At 43.9% G+C, this 27416-nt stretch overlaps 1 protein-coding gene across 3 annotated transcripts in view; it reads left to right on the forward strand.

Moving 5' to 3' along the window:
- The window catches only part of LOC130310699 (uncharacterized), a 73456-nt gene that overhangs the window by 33537 nt on the left and 12503 nt on the right, over window positions 1–27416 (forward strand). The window contains exons 2-3 of one of the 3 annotated variants that reach the window (XM_056552418.1): window positions 20176–20350; window positions 22789–22873. The gene's annotated coding sequence lies outside the window, so the exon portion shown is untranslated. Of the gene's footprint in view, window positions 1–19728; window positions 20351–22788; window positions 22874–27416 lie in introns of those variants that run through there. The other 2 variants (XM_056552419.1, XM_056552420.1) reach the window with 2 other exon arrangements.

Below are 27416 nucleotides of genomic sequence, written 5' to 3' on the forward strand. Positions count from 1 at the left end.
TTGTAAAATAAATGTTTAACCATAAACCCTTCTGTATCTTAAAGGAGCACTTCTGACAATGTTTTTATTTATTCTATATGCCCAGGCTTCCACCATTAAAATAATAATCTTTAATGTACCACTCGCCGCCGCCGATATCGCTCTCCAGTCTTCCGGTCCCAGTCTCCTTCCTGGTTTTGGGGACCGATAAGCCACACTGCAGCTCAGCGTATCACACGTATCACCGACTGCAGCGATGTCCCACCTCAGCAGGTAATAAGCTAAGTAGTAGATGTAATCGGCCCGGGCACCAGGAAAAAGGCCAGGCCTGGTATGTCACATGACACTGCCGCTTAGCCTATCACCGGCTGAGGAGGGACATTGCTGCTGCCAGCGATTAGCTGAGCCACAGTGTGACATGTCAGGCCCCAGAAGCAGGAAAAAGATCCCAAGTATGGGACTACACTCCTAATCCTTGCATGTGGCTATCCCCTACTGTCACCACTTTAGTGTTATACTCAGGTAAGCTATTATAACATCATAAGTATGTTAGGTAAGTCCCAGTGACATCACAAGTGAGTGTCAGGTCATCTACTGTCATATAACAACTGTACCAAGTTATGGGAGCTGACACTAGGCCTGTTTTGCTCTGTATGGAGGAGTAAGTAAGTTTATAGCATACTTTACATGTGGATATCCCCATGACAAAGCCATGGAAGCAGTACAATGGTTTCTATTGGTATATTCAACAGACTCCAGTGGTTTGCTGGGGTTTCTTTTACTGTCCATACAGTATCTTCTTAATTAATATTTAATGTTTGACTGTCAAACCACCGTGACATCAATGGGCACAAAAATTTCCCTATCTTTCGTGAACATTTATATGTGCTGGGGGGAGAGAATTTGCATGTTCATCCAAGACAATCTGTGTAGGCAACATATTTTATGGTATGGCCATTATATTGATCACTTCCTGTTTATATGGAGGTAAGATATAGAAATGGTTAAATTTTTTTCTTGGTATTTAAGTAGCAAGGCCTGTAAATTGTTCTTCACAGTTTCCCCACACAAGGTATCGTTCTTGGATCTCAATCTTACAGACTGTGTACAATCTCAACCTGTGATCACAACTACATATCAAAACCATACAGTGGTAGATGCTTCCTCATGTCATTCCGGTCATGTAATGAAAACCTTCTAATTGGAAAAACTACAAAGGTGGCTTATTCACATGATATGGATGACCTTGAATCCAGATTTCCACATAGCGGTTATCCTTGTTGTTCTATTGGCAGGGCATAAAATATAGTGAAACGTAAGAATAGCAGTGACCTACTTAAACCACAATGCAGATTACACACACATAATTGTGTTAAACCTGTAGTATTTTCCAAGCCATATAGTGTTGATTACTGTCACATTTGCAAGATAGTACACAAATATGCCATTGGTTACTGCTGATCTACTTTAAGGTAGGGCTTTGGAGAGTGGCTATATGTTTATTGCAAAAATAACCCCCACTATAGGAAAACCTGTTTCACTTAGTCTGTTAAGCACTTAAAGGGGTATTCCAGCTAAATACATCTTATCTCCTATCCACGCCCCCTCTCATAGACATCAATGGAGGGGGTGTAGCGTGAAGTCACCAGAGGGCATGACGTCACGTCTCCAGTACCGAAAACACAGAAGTTTCCGAGACTGGAGAAGCAGCCCCGCATAGAATGCGGGTGCTGCACGGAGATAGCGTGGGGTCCCAGCGGCGGGCCCCCTGCCATCAGACACCTTATCCCTTATCCTTTGGATAGGGGACAAGATGTTTTTGGCCGGAATAACCCTTAACCTAAAGTGGTCCTCACGAGGTTGAGACATCTTGGGTCCAACAGATATAGCATGGCAGGTGCACATGTTGCAGTGCTATGAAAGTTTTCATGATACTGGTGAACGTTTTCAAACACAACAATAACAGCAACTAATGTGACCTGTAGAACCAAGAATGTTGAATACAGCACGAATGCACTTGAAACATGTATACAGAAACATTTTTTTGAAATTCCCTAATTTAGCTCTAAACAAGTAATAACGTTAGAGGTTATGGATACTAGATTTATGGGGATAGAACGTTGATCCAGGGATTTATTCTGCTCACCATATTTTGGTCAGGGAGGAATTTTTCCTCTATCATGGGGCAATTTACATCATGTTTGTTTTTTTGCCTTCCTCTGGAATAACACAAGAGCATTTTGGGTTGAACTCGATGTACTCTTTTTTCAAACTTACAAACTATGTTACTATGTTACAATATGCTGAACAATATGCTGGGCGTTATGTTTCCTTACAGTTATGTGGAATTGAAAGTCTTGATTTTCCAAAGAGGACAAAGGGTTGATTTTCCAAAACTCCTAAATAGCAAAGACTTTTGAATAATCAGGCTTGCTACCTGAACACCACATGGCTTAACCACTTAAGGTACCAGGGCATACCGGTACTCTGTGGGAATTCCGGTCCCCACGGCTCACCGGGCTGGGACCGTGATGCCTGAAATCATTCTGCAGGCGATCCTGCTGACTACAGAAGCTGGTGAGTTGTTGCCTAGCAACATATGGAGAGCCACGGTTTGGAGACCACTATACAGTGGTTTCTATACTGTAGCCCTCCAGATGTTCCAAAACTGCAACTCCCAGCATGCCCAGACAGCTGTTTGCTGTTTTGGCATGCTGGGATTTGTAGTTTTGCAATATTTGGAGGGCTACAGTTTTGAGATCACTGTGCAGTGGTCTCTAAACTGTGGCCCTCTAGATCTTGCAAAACTACAACTCCTAGCATGCCCACACATCAGTTTGCTGGCTGGGCATGCTGGGATTTGTAGTTTGGCAACATCTGGAGGGCCACAGTTCGGAGATCATTGTGTGCTGGTTTCTTAACCGTGGCCCTCTAAATCTTGAAAAAATTAAAATCCCGGCATGCACGAACAGCAAACGGCTGTCTCGCCATGCTGGGAGTTGTAGTTGCGTACCTCCAGCTGTTGCATAACTACATCTCCCAGCATGCCCTTCGGCAATCAGTATATGCTGGGAATTATAGTTTTGCAACAGCTGGAGGCACACTGGTTGGAAAATACTGAGTTAGGTAACAGAACCTAACTGAAGGTTTTCCAACCAGTGTGCCTCCAGCTGTTGCAAAAGTTGCAAAACTCCCAACATGCACGGTCTGTTAGTGCATGCTTGGAGTTGTAGCTTTGCAACAGATGGAGGTTTCCCCCCCCACCCATGTAAAAGTACAGGGTACAATCACACGGGCAGGTTTACAGTGAGTTTCCTGCTTCAAGTTTGAGCCACAGCGCAAACTTCAAGCGGGAAACTCACCGTAAACCCGCCCATATGAATGTACCCTAAAAACACTACACCACAATACACTAACACATAATAAAGGGTAAAACATTACATAAACACCCCCTTACACTGACCCCCCCAATAAAAACGAAAAACGTATTGTACAGCAGTGTTTCCAAAATGGAGCCTTCAGCTGTTGCAAAACAACAACTCCCAGCATTTCCGGACAGCCACTGACTTTCCAGGCATGCTGGGAGTTTAGCAACTGCTGGAGGCACCCTGTCTGGGAATCACTGGTGTAGAATGCCCCTATGTCCACCCCTCTGCAATCCCTAATTTAGTCCTTAAATGCGCATGGCGCTCTCTTACTTCGGAGCCCTGTCGTATTTCAAGGAAACAGTTTAGTGCCACATATGGGGTATTTCCGTACTCTGGAGAAATTGCACTACAAATTTTGGGGGGCTTTTTATCCTTTTACCCCTTATGAAAGTGAAAAGCTAGGGTTTACACCAGTCTGTTTATGTAAAATAATAAAAAAAATTACACTAACATGCTGGTGTTGCCCCTTACTTTTTATTTTCACAAGAGGTAAAAGGAAAAAAAAAAGACCCCCAAAATCTGTAAAGCAATTTCTCCTGAGTACGGAAATGCCCCATACGTGGGCGTTAAATGCTTGGCAGACACAGAACAAGGCTCAGGAGTGAGAGTGCACTATGAACATTTGAAGCCTAATTGGTGATTTGCACAGGGGTGGCTGATTTTACTGTGGTTCTGACATGTAAACCCAAAAAAATTAATACCCACATGTGACCCCATTTTGCAAACTACACCCCTCACGGAACGTAACAAGGGGTGTAGTGAGCCTTAACACCCCACAGGTGTTTGATGAATTTTCGTTAAAGTTGGATAAGAAAATGTAAAAAAATATATATTTTTAACAAAAAATTTACCATAAATTTTTCAACCCATGTGGATGTAAAGTGCTCTGCTGGCAAACTACAATGCTCAGAAGAGGAGGAGCACCATTGGGCTTTTGGAGAGAAAATTTGTCCACAATTGAAGGTCATGTGTGTTTACAAAGCCCCCATAGTGCCAGGACAATGCCCCCCCCCACATGTGACCCCATTTTGGAAACTACAACCCTCACATAATGTTATAAGGGGTACAATGAGCATTTACCCCCCCACAGGTGTCTGACAGATTTTTGGAACAGTGGTCCGTGAAAATGAAAAATTTTATTTTTCATTTGCACAGCCCACTGTTTTAAAGATCTGTCAAACGCCAGTGGGGTGTAAATGCTCACTGAACCCCTTATTAAATTCTGTGAGGGGTGCAGTTTCCAAAATGGGGTCACATGTGGGGGGGATCCACTGTTCTGGCCCCACGGGGGGCTTTGTAAACGCACATGGTCCCCGACTTCCATTCCAACCAAATTCTCTCTCCAAAAGCTCAATGGCGCTTCTCCTCTTCTGAGCAGTGTAGTGCGCCAGCAGAGCACTTGACGTCCAAACATGGGGTATTTCCATACTCAGAAAAGATGGGGTTACACATTTTGGGGGGCATTTTCTCCTATTACCCCTTGTAAAAATGTAAAATTTGGGGAAAAAACAGCATTTTAGTGAAAAATATTTTTTTCATTTACACATCCAAATTTAACGAAAAGTTGTCAAAAACCTGTTGGGTGTTAAGGCTCACAATATCCCTTGTTACTTTCCTTGAGGGGTCTAGTTTTCAAAATAGTATGCCATGTGTTTTGTTTGTTTTTTCTGTTCTGGCACCATAGGGGCTTCCTAAATGTAACATGCCCCCCAAAAACCATTTCATCAAATTTTGCTTTCCAAAAGCCAAATGAGACTCCTTCTCTTCTCAGCATTGTAGTTCGCCTGCAGGGCATTTTATGTCCTAACATGGATAATTCCATACTCCGAAGAAATGGGGTTAGAAATTTTGGGGGGCATTTTCTCCTATTACCCTTTGTAAAAATGGTAAATTTGGGGGAAAAACTGCACTTTAGTGAAGATTATAATTTTTTTTTATTTACACATCCGACTTTAATGAAAAGTTGTCAAACACCTGTGGGGTGTTAAGGCTCACTGGACCCCTTGTTATGTACCTTGAGGGGTGTAGTTTCCAAAATAGTATGCCATGTGCTGTTATGGCACCATAGGGGCTTCCTAAATGTGACATGCCCCCCAAAAACCATTTCAGCAAAATTCACTCTCCAAAATGCCATTGTCGCTCCTTCCCTTCGGAGCCCTCTAGTGCACCCACAGAGCACTTTACATCCACATATGAGGTATTTCCTTACTCGAGAGAAATTGGGTTACAAATTTTGGGGGACTTTTTCTCCTATTGTCCTTTGTAAAATTCTAAAACTTGGTCTACAAGAACATTCAAATTTAAAAAATGAAGATTTTGAATTTTCTCCTTCACTTTGCTGCTATTCCTGTGAAACACCTGAAGGGTTAACAAACTTTCTGAATGTCATTTTGAATACTTTGAGGAGTTCAGTTTCTAAAATAAATGGGGTCATTTATGGGGAATTTCGAATTTGAAGGCCCCTCAAATCCACTTTAAATCTGAACTGGTCCATGATGTCTTCAAAAAGTAAAAACATGTCAACTTTATGATGCAGACATAAAGTAGACATATTGTATTTGTGAATCAGTATAAAATTTATTTGGAATGTCTATTTTCCTTACAAGCAGAGAGATTCAAAGTTCGAAAAATACTAAATTTTCAAATTTTTCATGAAATTTTTATATTTTTGATATTTTTCACAAGTATTGACATTAATTTACCACTATGTTAAAGTAGAATATGTCACGAAAAAACAGAATCAAATTCTCGGAATCAAATTCATAAGTAAAAGCATCCCAGAGTTATTAATGCTTAAAGTGACAGTGGTCAGATGTGTAAGAAATGCTTTGGTCCTTAAGGTGAAAATGGGCTTAAAGGGGTATTCCAGGGCAAAACTTTTTTTATATATCAACTGGCTCCGGAAAGTTAAACAGATTTGTAAATTACTTCTATTAAAAAATCTTAATCCTTCCAATAGCTATTAGCTTGTGAAGTTGAGTTGCTGTTTTCTGTCTAACTGCTCTCTGATGACTCAAGTCCCGGGAGCTCTGCAGTTCCTATGGGGATATTCTCCCATCATGCACAGCTCCCGGGACGTGACATCATCATTGAGCAGTTAGACAGAAAACTTCAGAAGCTAATAACTATTGGAAGGATTAAGATTTTTTAATAGAAGTAATTTACAAATCTGTTTAACTTTCCGGAGCCAGTTGTTGATATATAAAAAAAGTTTTTGCCTGGAATACCCCTTTAAGGAGTTAAATAAAAAACAGGATGTTAATCTGCATTGTTAACCAGTTTTCATATGTGATGTTTCGGTTATTTATATGTGTAATATTTGAATAATTCTTTCTTATGTGTATGCATTGATCTAGTTTAGTTAGGCTTTTTTAGACAGTTATATTGCAATAACATGTCCAGATACAATGCAGCCCAGGATCATTGTCCATCCAGATTAATGATTCACTTGTTGGCTTATAAAGATAGAGCGTAGTTTATTCGGCCAGTTTCAGATTAACCATGCGTCCTAATGTGCTTTTCTTTATTGCTCATATTGATCTTTCTTTCCTACCATGCCTTGTGTCTGATCTTACTCTAAAATAAATTTGTATCATCACACAATTCTGTGCTGGACCTTGTCTTTTCAAAACAAAAAAATACTTCTCGAGAACAAGCTTAAAGGGGTACTCCGGTGGAAGACATTTTTTTTTTTTTAAATCAACTGGTGCCAGAAAGTTAAACAGATTTGTAAATTACTTCTATTAAAAAATCTTAATCTTTTTAGTACTTTTAAGCAGCTGTATGCTACAGAGGAAATTCTTTACTTTTTGAATTTCTTTTTTGTGTTGTCCACAGTGCTCTCTGCTGACACCTGATGCCTTTATCAGGAACTGTCCAGAGCAGGAGAAAATCCTCATTGCAAAACTATGCTACTCTGGACAGTTCCTGACACAGACAGAGGTGTCAGCAGAGAGCACTGTGGATCAGACAAAAAAGAAATTCAAAAAGCAAAGAATTTCCTCTGTAGCATACAGCTGCTAATAAGTACTGGAAGTATAAAGATTTTTTTATAGAAGTAATTTACAAATCTGTTTAACTTTAAATTTAATAGGGACCCCGGGGATTAGGAAAGACACATAGCATACCACTGGAACCCTACAGGAATTGTTTAGGTTACAATGATCATAATATGTCAACAATGGGTCCAGAAACCTAACTCCAATTATGTTTTTTTAAAGCTAGCTACCCACTTACAAAAAAAAAAAAAAAAAAAATCAGAGGGATTGACCTCAGGACAGCTATAAAAAAGTTAAAGGAAAACTGTCACCCTGATCACCCACACTAAACCCAATACCTAACCTGGGTGCCCAGGAGTCCAAAGGGGGGTCACTTATTAAATTCCGCAAAGTTGTTCCTCAGATATTGCCTTCAGAAATCCTGTTGCTTAATTGACTGAATTGTGTGAAATAAGCGGGGCTCTGCTGGCCAGCAGCCCCTGCTTCTTTCTGTCTTCTTCTACAGCCAGCAATTTGCACAATGATCTTCTGCAACTGCACGTCCCAGTGATGTCGAATTGCCAGTCACGTGAGTGCTCCGCTCTGTAGCTGGAGCGCATGCACTCTGCTAAGTTAGAGAGCTGTTTAGTTCATCAGCACATGCGCTCCAGCTACACAGCGAAGCGCTCATGTGACCGGCGAATCCACGTCCCTGGGAAATGGAGTTGCAGAAGATTATTATGCAAATCACTGGCAGTAGAAGGAGACATAGAGTCTGGGGCTGCCAACCAGCAAAGCCCCACCTCCTGTGCGCAGTTCAGTCAATTGAGCAAAAAGGCCATATCTGAGGAACAACTTTGCTGAACTTAATAAGTGACCCCTCTTTGGACTGATCAGTGATAGTTTTTCTTTAAAGGGATGGGAGGGAAGGGTTTTTAATAAAGAAATGTTTGGAACAAACATTAATTGTGTTGGATGCAAGAAAATAAACATCTACTTTTCACCACTGCTTCCACTGTGCCTCCAGTGTCCTGCTCTGGTCCCTTCAGTGATAGTCTTCCTGAAGCTACGGAAGCACCCCGGCTCCGTGTGTGCTACTGCAGCTCATAAAATCAGTGGCCACTGTTCAGCAATGTCAGCCTCGACCAGTGATTCGCTGAGCTGCAGTGTGACACATTGGGTCAGCCCCATCTTTTGTTGCCAATCTTTGTATATATGGCAGCAGTTAAGGCTGCTTTCACACTATAAAATTCATCCGTTTTAAAGATCTGTTTGATGTTCCGTTATGAAAACCCTGAAAATCGGCCATTAAACGTCCGTTAGAAAATCCCATACGTCCGTTAGAAGATCCCATTATAGTCTATGGGATTTTTACATTATCCGTTTTAATCCGTTATAGTCCGTTATTAACGGACATTATTTTGTGACAGAAGATAGTAACGGGAGAAATAGTGCATGCACTATTTCTTCCGTTCATTCTCCTGTCACAAAATAACGTCCGTTATTAATAACGGACTATAACGGATTAAAATGGATAATGTAAAAATCCCATAGACTATAATGGGATTTTCTAACGGACGTATGGGATTTTCTAACGGATGTTAAATGGCCGATTTTAAGGATTTTCATAACGGAACATCAAACGGATCTTTAAAACGGATGAATTTTTTAGTGTTAAAGCAGCCTTAAGATTCCAAAAAGAATGAGCCCTGAAGCAGGGGATCATGTAAACAGGCGAGAATTTTTTTTACATGCCATATGCTGCCGATTATTTAGTAGGGTATTTTACTAGGGTCTACCTAGTTTAAGACTGGTGTCCTTTTATTTTCAGTATTATTTCCTCCTCTCAAGTCTCACTACTTTGAACCTAGCTGTATTTTATTTAGTTTTTTTAAGGTACATCTTTTCCCCTAGTTAAATTAAGGTTAAAACCCATTAAAATCTAACATATTCAATCATTTTCTGCTACTGTATTCTCTATAATATGTATGAAAATAGTGCAAGTGTCTACATCTGACTTGACAGCTTCTTGTCAATTGCCATAAAGCAAAACCATAAAGAATGTATTTCCATACAAAGTCAAGTACATTTATAATCACAGAGTAATCTCTTTGAGACGTCTTCTTAAAGAATATTGCCAGGAAGCAAAGTAAATGATGGAACTGAAAACTCTTCTGGATAAATGTGGTCCAGACACAGGAGTAGTCTTCTTAAGGAGGTAGAGAGGTTACACTTTTCACGATTCGGCTAGCTGGATGTGGATCCTCTGTGTCAGCGAGGGATTGGCATGGACCGTGTCGGTGGACCGGTTCTAAGATGCTACTGGTATTCACCAGAGCCCGCCGAAAAGCAGGATGGTCTTGCTGCGGCGGTAGCAACCAGGTCGTATCCACCGGCAACGGCTCAACCTCGCTGACTGCTGAGAAGGCGTGGGACAGAAGGACTAGGCAGAGGCAAGGTCAGACGTAGCAGAAGGTCGGGGCAGGCGGCAAGGGTCGTAGTCAATATGGATAGCAGAAGATCTGGAAACACAGGCTTTGGACAACACTAAACGCTTTCACTGGCACAAGGCAACAAGATCCGGCAAGGAAGTGCAGGGGAAGTGAGGTAATATAGCCAGGGAGCAGGTGGAAGCTAATTAGGCTAATTGGGCCAGGCACCAATCATTGGTGCACTGGCCCTTTAAATCTTAAAGAGCTGGCGCGCGCGCGCCCTAAGGAGCGGAGCCGCGCACGCCAGGACATGACAGCCGGGGGCCGGGACAGGTAAGTGACTTGGGATGCGATTCGCGAGCGGGCGCGTCCCGCTATGCAAATCGCATCCCCGCCGGCAATGTCAGTGCAGCGATCCCGGTCAGCGGGTCTGACCAGGGCGCTGCAGAGAGAGGAACGCCGCAAGCGCTCCGGGGAGGAGCAGGGACCCGGAGCGCTCGGTGTAACAACACTGTAGTTTGCATTATTGATCATAGAACACAGCTAAGAAATACAGGCACATTTCTGCAGGTTGCTATTGGAAGTAAACCAGACAAACTTCTAACAATAAATGACAGTCCGGTGACCAGTGTGCAGATCATGTTTCCAAGATCCAGAACACCAAAGCAGCTTCTTTGTAAACAATGAACCAGCAGGGAACGCAGGAAGATTTCAGGACAGAAGCCTGCGGAATTATGAATGCCACCATGATAGAGAATAGACAATAGTCCAGGCTGTAGGAGAAGCAAAATGTGTTTGCAAAATCAGTACACATTTAAAGTAGATTTTATGTATGAGGAAACTGCAATGTAATAATGTGGTCATAACTAAACATACGTCTTAAATTTCCGAATACCAAGAAAAAATCTTATCCAGATGATTATTTGGGAAACTTTTAAGAATGAGAGACTTTTTCTTTTACTAGATACAATTTATATATGAGAATATACTCTCATGGGAGGATAGGATGAGATGCAGCCTCTTATTCCTATATTGTCTCATTCAGTTGTTTTCCAGATTTTACTGAACACTTAAAAAAAAAAACTTTGAATACACATAAAATTACCTAGGTACCTTGTTAGGGTAGGTATGCAATTGTTACGCCGAGCGCTCCGGGTCCCCGCTCCTCCCCGGAGCGCTCGCTACACTCTCGTTTCTGCAGCGCCCCGGTCAGATCCACTGACCGGGTGCGCTGCGATTCCGCCTCCAGCCGGGATGCGATTCGCGATGCGGGTGGCGCCCGCTCGCGATGCGCACCCCGGCTCCCGTACCTGACTCGCTCTCCGTCTGTCCTGTCCCGGCGCGCGCGGCCCCGCTCCCTAGGGCGCGCGCGCGCCGGGTCTCTGCGATTTAAAGGGCCACTGCGCCGCTGATTGGCGCAGTGGTTCTAATTAGTGTGTTCACCTGTGCACTCCCTATTTATACCTCACTTCCCCTGCACTCCCTCGCCGGATCTTGTTGCCATTGTGCCAGTGAAAGCGATTCCTTGTGTGTTCCTAGCCTGTGTTCCAGACCTCCTGCCGTTGCCCCTGACTACGATCCTTGCTGCCTGCCCCGACCTTCTGCTACGTCCGACCTTGCTTCCGTCTACTCCCTTGTACCGCGCCTATCTTCAGCAGTCAGAGAGGTTGAGCCGTTGCTAGTGGATACGACCTGGTCACTACCGCCGCAGCAAGACCATCCCGCTTTGCGGCGGGCTCTGGTGAAAACCAGTAGTGTCTTAGAACCGGTCCACTAGCACGGTCCACGCCAATCCCTCTCTGGCACAGAGGATCCACCTCCTGCCAGCCGGCATCGTGACAGTAGATCCGGCCATGGATCCCGCTGAAGTACCTCTGCCAGATGTCGCTGACCTCACTACGGTGGTCGCCCAGCACTCACAACAGATAGCGCAACAAGGCCACGAGCTGTCTCAACTGACCGTGATGCTACAGCAGCTTCTTCCACAGCTTCAGCAATCATCTCCTCCGCCAGCTCCTGCACCTCCTCCGCAGCGAGTGACCGCCTCAGGCCTACGACTATCCTTGCCGGATAAATTTGATGGGGACTCTAAGTTTTGCCGTGGCTTTCTTTCACAATGTTCCCTGCACTTGGAGATGATGTCGGACCAGTTTCCTACTGAAAGGTCTAAGGTGGCTTTCGTAGTCAGCCTTCTGTCTGGAAAAGCTCTGTCATGGGCCACACCGCTCTGGGACCGCAATGACCCCGTCACTGCCTCTGTACACTCCTTCTTCTCGGAATTTCGTAGTGTCTTTGAGGAACCTGCCCGAGCCTCCTCTGCTGAGACTGCCCTGCTGAATCTGGTCCAGGGTAATTCTTCCGTTGGCGAGTACGCCATACAATTCCGTACTCTTGCTTCTGAACTATCCTGGAATAATGAGGCCCTCTGCGCGACCTTTAAAAAAGGCCTATCCAGCAACATTAAAGATGTTCTGGCCGCACGAGAAATTCCTGCTAATCTACATGAACTCATTCATCTTGCCACTCGCATTGACATGCGTTTTTCCGAAAGGCGTCAGGAGCTCCGCCAGGATATGGACTTTGTTCGCACGAGGCGTTTTTTCTCCCCGGCTCCTCTCTCCTCTGGTCCTCTGCAATCCGTTCCTGTGCCTCCCGCCGTGGAGGCTATGCAAGTTGACCGGTCTCGCCTGACACCTCAAGAGAGGACACGACGCCGCATGGAGAATCTCTGCCTGTACTGTGCCAGTACCGAACACTTCCTGAAGGATTGTCCTATCCGTCCTCCCCGCCTGGAAAGACGTACGCTGACTCCGCACAAGGGTGAAACAGTCCTTGATGTCAACTCTGCTTCTCCACGTCTTACTGTGCCTGTGCGGATATCTGCCTCTACCTTCTCCTTCTCCACTAAGGCCTTCTTGGACTCCGGATCTGCAGGAAACTTTATTTTGGCCTCTCTCATCAACAGGTTCAACATCCCAGTGACCAGTCTCGCCAGACCTCTCTACATCAATTGCGTGAACAATGAAAGATTGGACTGTGCCGTGCGTTACCGCACGGAACCCCTCCTAATGTGCATTGGACCTCACCACGAAAAAATTGAGTTTTTGGTCCTCTCCAATTGCACTTCCGAAATTCTCCTTGGACTACCCTGGCTTCAACACCATTCCCCAACCCTGGATTGGTCCACAGGGGAGATCAAGAGTTGGGGTCCCTCTTGTTTCAAGGACTGCCTTAAACCGGTTACCAGTACTCCTTGCCGTGACCCTGTGGTTCCCCCTCTAACCGGTCTCCCTAAGGCCTATATGGACTTTGCGGATGTTTTTTGCAAAAAACAAGCTGAGACTCTTCCTCCTCACAGGCCTTATGACTGTCCTATTGACCTCCTCCCGGGCACCACTCCACCCCGGGGCAGAATTTATCCTCTCTCTGCCCCAGAGACTCTTGCTATGTCTGAGTACATCCAGGAAAATTTAAAAAAGGGCTTTATCCGCAAATCCTCCTCTCCTGCCGGAGCCGGATTTTTCTTTGTGTCCAAAAAAGATGGCTCCCTACGTCCTTGCATTGACTACCGCGGTCTTAATAAAATCACGGTAAAGAACCGCTACCCTCTACCTCTCATCTCTGAACTCTTTGATCGCCTCCAAGGTGCCCACATCTTTACCAAACTGGACTTAAGAGGTGCTTATAATCTCATCCGCATCAGAGAGGGGGATGAATGGAAGACGGCATTTAACACTAGAGATGGACACTTTGAGTATCTGGTCATGCCCTTTGGCCTGTGCAACGCCCCTGCCGTCTTCCAAGACTTTGTTAATGAAATTTTTCGTGATCTCTTATATTCCTGTGTTGTTGTATATCTGGACGATATCCTGATTTTTTCTGCCAACCTAGAAGAACACCGCCAGCATGTCCGCATGGTTCTTCAGAGACTTCGTGACAATCAACTTTATGCCAAAATGGAGAAATGTCTGTTTGAATGTCAATCTCTTCCTTTCCTAGGATACTTGGTCTCTGGCCAGGGACTACAAATTGATCCAGACAAACTCTCTGCCGTCTTAGATTGGCCACGCCCCTCCGGACTCCGTGCTATCCAACGTTTTTTGGGGTTCGCCAATTATTACAGACAATTCATTCCACATTTTTCCACCATTGTGGCTCCTATCGTGGCTTTAACCAAAAAGAATGCCAATCCTAAGTCATGGCCTCCTCAAGCGGAAGACGCCTTTAAACAGCTCAAGTCTGCCTTTTCTTCGGCTCCCGTGCTCTCCAGACCTGACCCATCTAAACCCTTCCTATTGGAGGTTGATGCCTCCTCTGTAGGAGCTGGAGCGGTCCTTCTACAGAAAAATTCTTCCGGGCATGCTTTTACTTGTGGGTTTTTTTCTAGGACCTTCTCTCCGGCTGAGAGGAACTACTCCATCGGGGACCGAGAGCTTCTAGCCATTAAATTAGCACTTGAGGAATGGAGGCATCTGTTGGAGGGATCAAGATTTCCAGTTATTATTTACACCGATCACAAGAACCTCTCCTATCTCCAGTCTGCCCAACGACTGAATCCTCGCCAGGCCAGGTGGTCTCTGTTCTTTGCCCGATTTAATTTTGAAATTCACTTTCGGCCTGCCAATAAGAACATTAGGGCCGATGCTCTCTCTCGTTCCTCGGATGCCTTGGAAATAGAGCTCTCTCCGCAACACATCATTCCCCCTGACTGCCTGATCTCCACTTCTCCAGCCTCCATCAGGCAAACTCCTCCAGGGAAGACCTTCGTTTCTCCACGCCAACGCCTCGGAATCCTCAAATGGGGTCACTCCTCCCATCTCGCAGGTCATGCGGGTATCAAGAAATCCGTGCAACTCATCTCTCGTTTCTATTGGTGGCCGACTCTGGAGACGGATGTTGTGGATTTTGTACGAGCCTGCACTGTCTGTGCCCGGGATAAGACTCCTCGCCAGAAGCCCGCTGGTCTTCTTCATCCTCTGCCTGTCCCCGAACAGCCTTGGTCTCTGATTGGTATGGACTTTATTACAGACTTACCCCCATCCCGTGGCAACACTGTTGTTTGGGTGGTCGTTGATCGATTCTCCAAGATGGCACATTTCATCCCTCTTCCTGGTCTTCCTTCAGCGCCTCAGTTGGCAAAACAATTTTTTGTACACATTTTTCGTCTTCACGGGTTGCCCACGCAGATCGTCTCGGATAGAGGCGTCCAATTCGTGTCAAAATTCTGGAGGGCTCTCTGTAAACAACTCAAGATTAAATTAAACTTTTCCTCTGCTTATCATCCTCAATCCAATGGGCAAGTAGAAAGAATTAACCAGGTCCTGGGTGATTATTTACGGCATTTTGTTTCCTCCCGCCAGGACGACTGGGCAGATCTTCTACCATGGGCCGAATTCTCGTATAACTTCAGAGTCTCTGAATCTTCTGCTAAATCCCCATTTTTCGTGGTGTACGGCCGTCACCCTCTTCCCCCCCTCCCTATTTCCTTGTCCTCTGGTTTGCCCGCTGTAGATTAAGTGACTCGTGATCTTTCCACCATATGGAAAGAGACCCAAAATTCTCTTTTACAGGCTTCATCTCGCATGAAAAAGTTTGCCGATAAGAAAAGAAGAGCTCCCCCCATTTTTGCTCCCGGAGACAAGGTATGGCTCTCCGCTAAATATGTCCGCTTTCGTGTCCCCAGTTACAAACTGGGACCACGTTATCTTGGTCCTTTCAAAGTCTTGTGCCAAATTAATCCTGTCTCTTACAAACTTCTTCTTCCTCCTTCTCTTCGTATTCCTAATGCCTTTCATGTCTCTCTTCTTAAACCACTCATCATCAACCGTTTCTCTCCCAAGCTTGTTTCTCCCACTCCTGTTTCCGGTTCTTCTGACGTCTTCTCAGTGAAGGAGATACTGGCCTCCAAGACGGTCAGAGGGAAAAAGTTCTTTTTGGTGGATTGGGAGGGCTGTGGACCTGAAGAGAGATCCTGGGAACCTGAGGACAACATCCTAGACAAAAGTCTGCTCCTCAGGTTCCCAGGCTCTAAGAAGAGGGGGAGACCCAAGGGGGGGGGTACTGTTACGCCGAGCGCTCCGGGTCCCCGCTCCTCCCCGGAGCGCTCGCTACACTCTCGTTTCTGCAGCGCCCCGGTCAGATCCACTAACCGGGTGCGATGCGATTCCGCCTCCAGCCGGGATGCGATTCGCGATGCGGGTGGCGCCCGCTCGCGATGCGCACCCCGGCTCCCGTACCTGACTCGCTCTCCGTCTGTCCTGTCCCGGCGCGCGCGGCCCCGCTCCCTAGGGCGCGCGCGCGCCGGGTCTCTGCGATTTAAAGGGCCACTGCGCCGCTGATTGGCGCAGTGGTTCTAATTAGTGTGTTCACCTGTGCACTCCCTATTTATACCTCACTTCCCCTGCACTCCCTCGCCGGATCTTGTTGCCATTGTGCCAGTGAAAGCGATTCCTTGTGTGTTCCTAGCCTGTGTTCCAGACCTCCTGCCGTTGCCCCTGACTACGATCCTTGCTGCCTGCCCCGACCTTCTGCTACGTCCGACCTTGCTTCTGTCTACTCCCTTGTACCGCGCCTATCTTCAGCAGTCAGATAGGTTGAGCCGTTGCTAGTGGATACGACCTGGTCACTACCGCCGCAGCAAGACCATCCCGCTTTGCGGCGGGCTCTGGTGAAAACCAGTAGTGTCTTAGAACCGGTCCACTAGCACGGTCCACGCCAATCCCTCTCTGGCACAGAGGATCCACCTCCTGCCAGCCGGCATCGTGACAGCAATGTTACATACCAGACCAATCTGCCATCAGCATCTAGAACAAGCTACAAAACCAAGGATGGGGGGTTAATAATACTGTCTTTTAGCATTTAGGCAATGCCCCTTCTGGTGAAGCTACACTCCTTTTCTAATAAGCCACTCCCTATTTCTGAATGAGGTACAAAAGTGTCTAAAACACATAAATAAATGTGGTGCAAGTCATGTATTTAAATAAATGCCTGATAATATACTGTAATTTTTTTTCTTGTAATTCAAATACTGACATAAAAAATAATACACAAGCTAAATATGTTAAATGTAAAAAGTATATTTATATAATAGATTTAGAAATGAATGAGCCAAGTTCAGTGAACCCGTTTTTTCTAAAACAAAAAGGTGTTCAGCAAACATTAGAACTTATCCAGGCTCTTCTCACGCTAGGGTGGCAACTGCGCTATTATAGGAGAAGGGATGAGGAACACATGGTGTTTTGGCACTATGTTAGCTTAGGATGAGAATGTAGGAACACATCAGGGTAGCCCAGAATACTTTGCAGCCCGCAGCAAAATCAGCAGATTAGCCAATTATTGCTTGCATTCAGCTCCTAGGTCAATCAGGAGATAGCATAAGGGTGGGTTTATGTGGCTGATAAAACCCGATGCACTACATTGCAGCTGCCATATTGTAGAAGTTGAGCAGTGAGCAGTGAAACTAAGAACTCACTGTGGAACTACCGATCCCAGAAAGTCTTGCCAATACAATCAATGCTCAATGAGGCGATAAAAAAGCTTTCACACTACAATGTAAAGCCAGTTGAGCAAAGCATTGTGCAGTGGTCTCACCTGTATTTTAACATAAACTAGCTGAGTACCCGGTGTTGCCCAGTTTTTCCTTCCTAAACCTTGTTGGGGAGGAAAATAAACAAAGGAGGAAGCTTTTGACTTCATATCCCGTCCTCATGTATTGTTGTCATATCCCGACCTCCTATCCCGTCATCATATCCCAACCTCCTATTCCGACCTGCTATCCTGTCCTCCTATCCCGTCCTCCTATCCCCTCCTCCTATCCAGTCCTCCTATCCCGTCTTCCTTTCCCGTCCTCATATCTCGACCTCCTTTCCCGTCCTCCTTTCCCATCCTCCTTTCCTGTCCTCCTATCTCGACCTCATTTCCCGTCCTCCTATCTCGACCTCCTTTCCCATCCTCTTTTCCTGTCCTCCTTTTCCCGTCCTCCTATCCCGTCCTCCTATCCTGTCCTCCTATCCCCTCCATCTATCCCGTCGTCCTATCCCGTCCTCCTATCCAGTCCTCCTATCCCGTCCTCCTTTCCCGTCCTCATATCTCGACCTCCTTTCCCGTCCTCCTTTCCCGTCCTACTTTTCCATCCTCCTATCCCGTCCTCCTATCCAGTCCATCTATCCCGTCCTCCTATCCCATCCTCCTATGCCGACCTCTTATCCCGTCCTCCTATCCCATCCTCCTATCACGACCTCCTATCCCATCCTCATATCTCGACCTCCTATCCCGTCCTCCTATCTCGACCTCCTATCTCAACCTCCTATCCCGACCTCCTATTCTGTCCTCCTATCCCGTCCTCCTATCCCGTCCTCCTATCCCGTCCTCCTATCCCGACCTCCTATCCCGACCTCCTATGTCGACCTCCTATCCGACCCATAATATGTGTACCAGTTATTGAAATATCTCCAGCCGTACAGAAGTTATGTGGGAACATACATTTCCCATTGATTTGCATGGGACTTTAAACAAAAACCCCAACCCTCACAAATGGGGGTAGTTAAGGGTTAAATTAACTATCCTATATTTTAAGTGGATATATAAGTAACATGTGACCAATTATTATCAAACTATCTCCAGCCGTTTGGAAGTTATGCAGTAACATATATTTCCCATGGACTTGTATGGGACTTTAAACATAAACCCCGCCCCTGGCAAATGGGGGTGAGTAAGGGTTAAATTACCTATCCTATGTTTGTTGTTGACATATAAGTAACATGTGTACCAAGTTTCATGTTAATATCTTTAGCCGTTTGGACGTGATGCTGGAACATACACACATACATACATACATACATACACACACGTTGAGTTTTATATATATAGATAGATAGATACAAATCTACAGTATTGAGCGTGAATGTGAAACTTACACCAAGCTTACTATGTAGCTGGTATTGATATAAATATGCAATACATCACCCCAAAAAACATAAACATAATGTCCAAATCTTTAAAAAAAATTTGTACTTAAGGAGTGGTTGAATGGTGACTGGACAGTGGACTGGGGAGAGGAAGGAGCCCCCCTATGTCTTCTGCCAGTAAGCATGTTGGTGGCAGTACTAGCACTGTGGACACCACCCATTTGCCCAGGCATAGTACAGGTGTCACCAACAGCCAGGGGCCTGGTGGTAGTAAAAGCAAAAGTTGTCCACATCTTCCAGGGGTTGTGTTATTTTGGGAGGGGCAGAAGGATAGTATTAGCCAATGGGAGCAGTTGTGTGAGGACAGTCAGCCTTTGGAGTTTGTTGCAGAGGTGGTGAAGGTGGAAGCAGTGACTGAGCACAGCACTAGTTGGACTGATGGTGGTTGGCATGGTGGTGATATTGTAAGGCATCATGGTTGATATGCTGAGGTGGAACCAGTGTTATACATGTGTTTTAAGGGTTACTGCATCAACGGTTTGTGTACAGCTAGTTCGCTTTTTTTTAAAAGTACCTATCAGATCCTCAAGGCCTCACACACTGGTCCCATGATCTTGCCGGTGAGGAGAACAGCATCTCAAGACTGTTTTCCTCAATTTTATGCAATGACGATTCTCTATGTGATGCCACTTCTCCCTTAACTCAGGCTGTCAATCAAGCCAATTTGGGTGGAAGGAGGAACAATGAGCATGATTGGAGCTGCCATGTTACCTCCCCCATGACTCGATACCAGTCACGGCACGCCCCACACTTTTTATAACTGTATGTGGCATTGCATACAGCTGAAAACAGCGCTGTCATGTATGTCTGGTGCCACTAGATGGCTCTGTAGCTGATAGGTTCTGAATTAATATAACAATTTCAGTTATTTTTATCTTATTCCTCTCATATGTAAGTATCTCTTTGGTTTCTTGTTCAGTCTCCATTTTGTTTGACCAGTAAAAGATATAAACCAGTGCCAGTCACATTGTATTAATTATCAACAATAATTAAGCACAAGACATAACAAGCGCCAGAACACTGCTTTTATTTGTCAGGTCCTTGGGCTGTTTTGTGAGGCCCTAGGAACCTAAATGTTTTTTTTTTAAATGAGTTATTCACCAGAAATACTGTTGATAATCGGCCCATGTACAAAGAGCCAGCGATTAGCCATGAAACAAGCCGATTGGCTGATCGGATCTTTTGTGTTGCCATTTAATTTATCATTGTTGATTAGACGTCGCCCTGTGTAAACTGAGGATCTGTGCCCAACATTGATGAATTTAAATGGCCACATGAACGATTCAGGGATGATTGCTGACCCCGAAGATTGGTGCTAGTTATCTGCAGCCTGTTGGCCCATGTGAATGATTGTTGGCCCATGTAACGTTTTTATTTTCCCTGTATTACAAAGTGTCCATTCAAAGATTCTGGAAAGATTATCTTTGTGACCACTTTCCACTCTGGCCAAGAAATGAGGATCCTGAACAGATGACCCCCAGGCTCCCATTCACTTCCCGATAGAGTATATGGAAATGGGTTTTCTAAACTGAACAACTTCTTAAGGAATAGAAAATCATAATTCTAAGGTAAACTAAACCTATTAAACGTACTGTATGTAATTGTCTTAATTAACAATTGTTTAATTGTAAAAAATTGTCTGGGTTATTTTACTTATTAAATATATATTTAAAAAAGGCAAATGCTGTAAATATCCTATTCCCTGTATTTGGCTGGAAGCTGTGCTAGAACACATTCTACATATTTACATTCACATCTATGTAGATTGCCCTGAAAAGGAGGCTTGTTTTCAGACATAAAAGTAGTGTAGTTAGCAGATGTAAGCCTATATTAACATGTCTGGCTGTGTAATACATACACACATACCAGCCTTGCAAAACATTTCCCCTGCTTGAATTGACCTCTGTATTCACGAAGACAGAAGTTTTTCTATGTCTTTCTTTATATTCAGTGGTCCAGATTAGATGACTGTGATGCCTGTTTCAATTTCCCTAAAGAATAAAATAAAACTGTATATTACAGGTTCTTCTAAAATAAACATTATAACAAATTGCCTACTCAGAAATAAAGTGCTATTTTCCGATGCGAAAATGTCTTTTATATAATCGGAGGCTTTCTACTGAGTCAATTTTTAGCAATAAAACACTAAAATATTAGTGACAAGACAGTCAATAATTTTATACCCACTCAAAATCAATAGAAAGAAAATCCACTCCCTACAGGGGGGGCACTGTAGCTTTTGAATAAGCATTTCATTCGTATTACAACTGTATTCATCACTGGACGGAGGGAGTCAAAGGCAGATTTATTTCAAGGGCCATTTAAAAACACAGGAGTAGTTGGATCACCCCCTGCACAAATGCAGACTAAAGCGCAGTTCATTACGAATTCATGCAGTGACAGCTGTTGATATATGGTACCTTTAGGAGTTCTGGTAGATTGCATGTGGAATGTCTGAACACAGCGCTTCCAATTCATGTTAATTATACAGCCATGAAAATGCTACTTCAAAATGGTTATGACTGCAGATTGGAAAGTGGGCACTGCTGAGTAGAACAATTGCTATATATATGTTATCCATGGATTATGATTGCAGAACTAAAGTGCTTCATTAGAGTAGCTTTCTCAACATTCCGACTGCAAATGCAAACTTAACTCATTGAAAACCATCTCAATCCACTTATTATACGTCTACATTTTCCTCCCTGCCAAAAGCTGCTATGCAAATAGCCTGAACATTCTATACTGCACTATTGTTCAGAAAATGTACTATTTAGATCTTTATTATACAGGCATTAGTATAGTGAAGTCCAGGTACATGTACATGATTTACCAGTAGATCTATATCTGTAAAAAGAGAAAGGGGAGAAGGTGCTCTCATGTGCAGGAATCCAAACAATTCCACGGGGGGGGGGGGGGGGGGGGGAGTGGGGGGGGTGGAAGACAGCCGCTTACCAAAGTTGGTTGTGTCAAACACAACAATGTGAATCGTGTATGAATAGGTTCCATCTGCAGCCATCCTGTCAGAATGTGGATACGAAAAAGAGGACTTCAGAAAAAGACAGGAACACCCGGCATTGTTCGGAGGAACAGGACAATGGAATCCTGTCTTCTTCTGAAGTCCTCTTTTTCATATCCACAGTAGATCTAAAAGCACCAAACTGTTATATCGCTAGGATAACTGCATCCGATGAGCCTGGAACACAACTCTAATTTGGAGCTGACTTTAGGGACAGTCACTTGCTATTGTTTCTTGCTACCGATATGTCCAAAGTGCAATGAAAAAGTTCAGGATGCATTTAAAGGGAACCTATCAGCATTTGTTACCCCTTGTAACCACTGGCGACCCAATGTACAGCCCAAGATTATCTTCCCTTCCATATCTTTGTTTGCGGGCTCGATATTGGCATAGTTGAGAAAATATGTTTTATAAGTCTCCTGCGCTGTATGGAAACGATGAGCAAGTAGTCATCTGGGCAGTGCAGCATTCTGATTTAGTCCCCGCACTCATACCTCTTTGGCCTCTGAACACACCTACTGGGGCATGATCATGCGTGAGTGACAGCCCAGGCCTGGCCAACTTTTCTTCTCTTCTTCAAGTCTTATCAATAATGTTAGGCATCACTTAAGCTTATTTAAGCCTCAGTTGGTGTGATCAGGCTGAAGAGGCGTGAGTACAGCCCGGGACACAGGGACTAGTTCTAAATGCTGCACCAACCAAGGAAGTATTTGCTAATCATTTCCATGCTTAGTAGTAGATTTATAAAACATATTTTCTCAACTTTGACAGCATTGAGCCTGCACATGAAAATATAGTAGGGAAGCTAACCATGGGTGGGACCTCAGATATTTTGGCTCTGATGGGCCCAACAAACCCCAGTCTAGCATTTTCTCTGTATTTATCACCCTTTATTAGTTAAATAAGTTTTTTGAGGATAATTTCTTTTTGTATACAGCTGGGGGGATGTAAAAATAAAAGATACTTACTGACATCTATCCTCCACAGTTACCAGTTCTTACATGGATGACATAAACCAGGAAGACACTGTGATGGGCTCTGACTGGGAGCCATAAGAATGGAATCAGTGTAGGTAAGTATAACTTTCTTATTTTAACACCACCTCCAGTCATATATTTATAAGAATGTACCCCAAATAACCCATTTAAATGTACAGTAGTGAAATGTTAAGTTTTCACAAGTCATTTTAGCTGTTGTGGCCTTTTCACTCGCTATTACAGTCTAACAGAGCACAGCACAGGGTGGAGGAAAAATTTAGCAAGATCATGTTCTATATAAAGTAATGGCTGCTACTGGTATTAGGGCTTTGAAGTACCTAAATACAGGCCTAGTCCCTGGTATTTCATCTAAGAACCCTAAGTAAAGTAGATTCTATTCAAGCTGGCCAACTGTTGCATTAGAATATATTGGACAGAATTTCCAGTACTGGAAAATCCTAATGGAATTTTATATGGCATTGTACAACATTAAATATCACTATATGTTTTTAGATAATTATTGAAAGTCAATTATTTTCTCTAAACTCTTATACAATATACTTCCATTACATTATTATTTTCTTGCAGTTAGAACTCCTTCCTATTACTACCCATCTCTGGTCTTAGAGAAGTGAATCTTTCTTTGCAGTGTATTTCCTGTATTTGTTCTTAGTTTCGCCTCTGTTATAATAGTAAACAACAAGAAGATGGAAGAAATGTGCAGCAGTGGGAACCTATGACAATAAATTGAGGTCATACACTTTCAGATATGGTATGGACAAAAAATTCCCACTGTAGAGCAGACAACAAATTGAACAGGGAGCATATGGTAAACCACAGTACCACCAGATGTTCCCAGCGATATCTCAGGACTGATAATGCAACTTGTCTAAGGGCCATGTCCCTGTAGAACCTGATTGAACTTTACAATATACATTCACACTGATGAGATAGAACAGGATACACAGAGTGTCCCCCAGGACTGAGCAAAAGTCTGGTAGATATATATTCACTGAGTTGACTTTATTGGTATGCCATAAAAAGCTGTAACCTATGCCACAGCACCTAAAGGAAGAGATAAAGCAGCTGTGTAAGACTGTTTTGCCTCCATATATTCCAATGTACAGCACTATGTCTACATACACTGCTCAAAAAGGGAACACTAAGATAACACATCCTAGATCTGAATGAATGAACTAATTGTATGAAATATTTTCGTCTTTACATAGTTGAATGTGCTAACAACAAAATCACACAAAAATTATGAATGGAAATCAAACTTATTAACCCATGTTGGCCTGGATATGGAGTCACACTCAATATCAAAGTGGAAAACCACACTACAGGCTGATCCAACTTTGATGTAATGTCCGTAAAACAAGTCAAAATGAGGCTCAGTTGTGTGCGGCCTCCGAGTGCCCGTATGACCTCCCTACAATGCCTGGGCATGCTCCTGATGAGGTGAACTCCTGGCTCAATCGGATTCAGGTCTGTGGAACGGGCGGGCCAGTCCATAGCATCAATGCCTTCCCCTTGCAGGAACTGCTGACACTGCACAGAGCTATGTCTACATATATTCCAATGTACAGCGCTATGTCTACATATATTCCAATGTACAGCGCTATGTCTACATATATTCTAATGTACAGAGCTATGTCTACATATATTCTAACGTACAACGCTATGTCTACATATATTCCAATGTATAGCACTATGTCTACATATATTCTAATGTACAGCGCTATATCTACATATATTCTAATGTACAGAGCTGCGTCTACATATATTCCAATGTACAGAGCTGCGTCTACATATATTCTAATGTACAGCGCTATGTCTACATATATTCCAATGTACAGCACTATGTCTACATATATTCTAATGTACAGCGCTATGTCTACATATATTCCAATTTACAGCGCTATGACTACATATAGTCCAATGTACAGCGCTATGTCTACATATATTCAAATTTACAGCGCTATGTCTACATATATTCCAATGTACAGCGCTATGACTACATATAGTCCAATGTACAGCGCTATGTCTACATATAGTCCAATGTACAGCGCTATGTCTACATATATTCAAATGTACAGTGCTATGTCTACATATATTCCAAAGTACAGAGCTGCGTCTACATATATTCTAATGTACAGCGCTATGTCTACATATATTCCAATGTACAGCGCTATGACTACACATAGTCCAATGTACAGCGCTATGTCTACATATATTCAAATGTACAGCGCTATGTCTACATTTATTACAATGTACAGCGCTATGTCTACATACCATATTTATCGGGGTATACCACGCACTGGCCTAAAACACGCACCCTCATTTTACCAAGGTTATTTGGGTAAAAAAAGTTTTTTTACCCAAATTTCCATGGTAAAATGAGGGTGCGTGTGGGCGCGTGTATACCCCGATACACCCCCAGGAAAGGCAGGGGGATAGAGGCCGTCGCTGCCCGCTTCTCTCCCCCTGCCTTTCCTGGGGTCTAGAGCCCTGCTGCCGGCCCTTCTCTCCCCCTGGCTATCGGCGCCGCTGCCCGTTCTGTCCCCCTGACTATCGGTGCCGGCGCCCCATTGCCGGCGCCGATAGCCAGGGGGAGAGAAGCGGCGCCGACAGCCAGGGGGAGAGAAGGGGCAGCGGCACCCATTGCCGGCGCCGCTGCCCCGTTGCCTCCCCCCATCCCCGGTGGCATAATTACCTGTTGCCGGAGTCGGGTCCGCGCTGCTGCAGGCCTTCGGCGTGCGTCCCCTGCGTCGTTGCTATGCACGGCGCGGCACACTGACATCATGCGCCGCGCCGTGCAGCGCATAGCAACGACGCAGGGGACGCACGCCGGAGGCCTGCAGCAGCGCGGACCCGACCCCGGCAACAGGTAATTATGCCACTGGGGAATGGGGGGAGGCAACGGGGCAGCGGCGCCGGCAATGGGTGCCGCTGCCCCTTCTCTCCCCCTGGCTGTCGGCGCCGCTTCTCTCCCCCTGGCTATCGGCGCCAGCAATGGGGCGCCGGCACCCATAGTCAGGGGGACAGAATGGGCAACGGCGCCGATAGCCAGGGGGAGAGAAGGGCCGGCAGCAGGGCTCTAGACCCCAGGAAAGGCAGGGGGAGAGAAGCGGGCAGCAACGGCCTCTCTCCCCCTGCCTTTCCTGGGGGTGTATCGGCGTATAACACGCACATAGACTTTAGGCTAAAAATTTTAGCCTAAAAAGTGCGTGTTATACGCCGATAAATACGGTATATTACAATGTACAGCGCTATGTCTACATATATTCTAATGTACAGAGCTATGTCTAAATATATTCTAATGTACAGCGCTATGTCTACATATATTACAATGTACAGCTCTATGTCTACATATATTCTAATGTACAGAGCTATGTCTAAATATATTCTAATGTACAGCGCTATGTCTACATATATTCCAATGTACAGCGCTATGTCTACATATATTCTAATGTACAGCGCTATGTCTACATATATTCCAATGTACAGCGCTATATCTACATATATTCTAATGTACAGAGCTATGTCTACATATATTCTAATGTACAGAGCTATGTCTACATATATTCTAATGTACAGAGCTATGTCTACATATATTCTAATGTACAGTGCTATGTCTACATATATTCTAATGTACAGCGCTATGTCTACATATATTCCAATGTACAGCACTATGACTACATATATTCCAATGTACAGCGCTATGTCTACATATATTCTAATGTACAGCGCTATGTCTACATATATTCTAATGTACAGCACTATGTCTACATATATTCTAATGTACAGAGCTATATCTACATATATTCTAATGTACAGAGCTATGTCTACATATATTCTAATGTACAGCACTATGTCTACATATATTCTAATGTACAGAGCTATGTCTACATATATTCTAATGTACAGTGCTATGTCTACATATATTCCAATGTACAGCACTATGTCTACATATATTCTAATGTACAGCGCTATGTCTACATATATTCTAATGTACAGAGCTATGTCTACATATATTCCAATGTACAGAGCTATGTCTACATATATTCCAATGTACAACACTATGTCTACATATATTCCAATGTACAACACTATGTCTACATATATTCCAATGTACAGCGCTATGTCTACATATATTCTAATGTACAGCGCTATGTCTACATATATTCTAATGTACAGCGCTATGTCTACATATATTCTAATGTACAGAGCTGCGTCTACATATATTCCAATGTACAGAGCTGAGTCTACATATGTTCTAATGTACAGAGCTGCGTCTACATATATTGTAATGTACAGCGCTATGTCTACATATATTCTAATGTACAGCGCTATGTCTACATATATTCCAATGTACAGCGCTATGTCTACATATATTCCAATGTACAACACTATGTCTACATATATTCCAATGTACAACGCTATGTCTACATATATTCCAATGTACAGCGCTATGTCTACATATATTCCAATGTACAGCGCTATGTCTACATATATTCCAATGTACAGCGCTATGTCTACATATATTCCAATGTACAGCACTATATCTACATATATTCCAATGTACAGCGCTATGTCTACATATATTCCAATGTACAGCACTATGTCTACATATAT

This window comes from Hyla sarda, chromosome 1, assembly GCF_029499605.1.
Source record: "Hyla sarda isolate aHylSar1 chromosome 1, aHylSar1.hap1, whole genome shotgun sequence".
Classification (NCBI taxonomy): domain Eukaryota; kingdom Metazoa; phylum Chordata; class Amphibia; order Anura; family Hylidae; genus Hyla; species Hyla sarda.